The following is a 2,217-nucleotide window of genomic DNA, read 5'->3' on the forward strand; positions in this document are numbered from 1 at the left end:
AGAGCCTAATTTATGAGACACCTGTAGAGGCAGAGGAAGATCTGCTAGCACGAGTTCTGGTCGCTGCACAAGACATTGAAGAGCCACCAGGTGGGATGGGGAGAGTGTACCAGAACATCCTTCGGAGGTACAATGTATGTAACAACGTTGGTGGTCACCACATCGAACCGCTGTTGTAATGCGTCGGCACGTTGCGGCTGGAGCCGTAGATTCTGGGTTCTTGTTGTTGTCGACTAATGTAAACCATAAGGTGTAAGCTGTATTGCAAATGAATAAGTAATAACGGAACGAGTCAGTACTCTTTCCAAATGGATTGCAACAATTGTACAGGGTCACGCCTCAGTACATTCCTCACGTGGGTGTGGTGGCCGAGCGGTTCTAGGCGCTTCAGTCTGGAAGAGCGCGACCGCTACGGTCGCAGATTCGAATCCTGCCTCGGGCATGGATGTGTGTGATGTCCTTAGGTTAGTTAGGTTTAAGTAGCTCTAACTTCTGGGGGACTGATGACCTCAGCTGTTAATTCGCACAGTGCTCAGAGCCATTTGAACCATTTATTTTTTTATGAGGTAATCATCTGAATTGAAACTGTCGTAGAACGGAAACGATACGTTCCCAGACATGGGTTCCTATTCAAAATGTTATGTACTCAATACCCTTTACATGTCCCAGAAATTTGTAACGGGAATTTCCGACCAGGTACTTCTTGTAATTCAGCAAGAACCGTTCAGAGGTCTTTGCAGTTAGAGCATCACGTACTCAAATGACTAAGGGGCAGGAACCCAGCAGACGTTTTAATGTTTTCCTCTAGGCTTCGGTTTAAGACACCCTTTTGCGGGAGATGTTGTACGTGTGTCGAGGCGGCCTATAGTGTTATTTGTAGTTCACCTCTTGCTTGGTACACAAAAATAGTATAATTATTCACAGACATTCTCCTTCCTTTTTGTCGAGACTTTAATACAGGCATAAAACGAGCGACTATCACAATTTTTAGGAGCTATGTCGGCAGAGTGCTTCAGTGTTTCAATAACCGCAATGCATTGCAAAGTAAAAATCCAGGTCTGATCTTGGAAAGATGTTACAATAGAGGAACGAAACAAAAGTCAGTCTCGGTGCATCACAGGTAAGTAGAGCAAGCACTGGAGCTGCGGTTTTTCCGTGCAGCAGTGAGTTCGTATTAAACTGTGCGGCCATTGTGGCAAGCCAGAGGCGTTGCATTAGAAGCGGGTGCCCGGGTCAAGGGGCGCCCTCTCGTGAAAAGCGCCAGAGTTGTCCCGCGACGCGGCCGCTGGCTGCTCCGTGGGCGCAGCGCCCTCTGGTGCGCCAGCAACAGGAAGAGTTCCCCGCGGGCCCGCTTTTCACATGCAAATCCGCCGGGCCGCGGGGTGCGAGCTGCCCGTATTAAACGCCTCGTGATGGCGTCTCCACGCCCGTCGGCCATGTATGGCTAAGAGGGCGAGACCGGCGCTCTAACTCATCACCTTTCCCCAAAAGCTACTCTGGCCCTCGTACCAAGCGCTTCATTATTTAAAATGTATGCGTCAAAGATCGATCACTTCCTGGAGCCCGATGGTACAACTTTTTTATTGGCTACGAAGATCAATATGGTAACAGGAAGGGAATACGTATCAGGAAAACAGCTCTGAAATTGCGATTAAAAGGAACGTGCATGAACGCTTCGAGCTATGGTTGGTGGTTATTGCTGAAAGAGCCGCTTTTCGATTGCTTCCCTTTTTCCACGCCAGTTTAACCTGGCTGTTAAACCCGCTCAAAATAATTAGTTCCTCAAATAACCGATTTTCGATTTTTATGCCTATAATTTGCTGTAATGAACGTAGAAAACGAAGAAAGACTGAAAAATTTTACTGTCTCTGTTTCAAAATACTGAGAATCAAAATATTTAATTAAATATGTAAATAAAAGAAAATTTAGTCTTTTCTCGAAAAAGATAGGTACATCTACATCTACATCCATACTCCGCAAGCCACCTGACGGTGTGTGGCGGAGGGTACTCTGAGTACCTCTATCGGTTCTCCCTTCTATTCCAGTCTCGTATTGTTCGTGGAAAGAAGGATTGTCGGTATGCCTCTGTGTGGTCTCTAATATCTCTGATTTTATCCTCATGGTCTCTTCGCGAGAGATACGTAGGAGGGAGCAATATACTGCTTGACTCCCTCGGTGAAGGAATGTTCTCGAAACTTCAACAAAAGCCCGTACCGA

Source organism: Schistocerca serialis, chromosome 6, assembly GCF_023864345.2.
Source record: "Schistocerca serialis cubense isolate TAMUIC-IGC-003099 chromosome 6, iqSchSeri2.2, whole genome shotgun sequence".
Classification (NCBI taxonomy): domain Eukaryota; kingdom Metazoa; phylum Arthropoda; class Insecta; order Orthoptera; family Acrididae; genus Schistocerca; species Schistocerca serialis.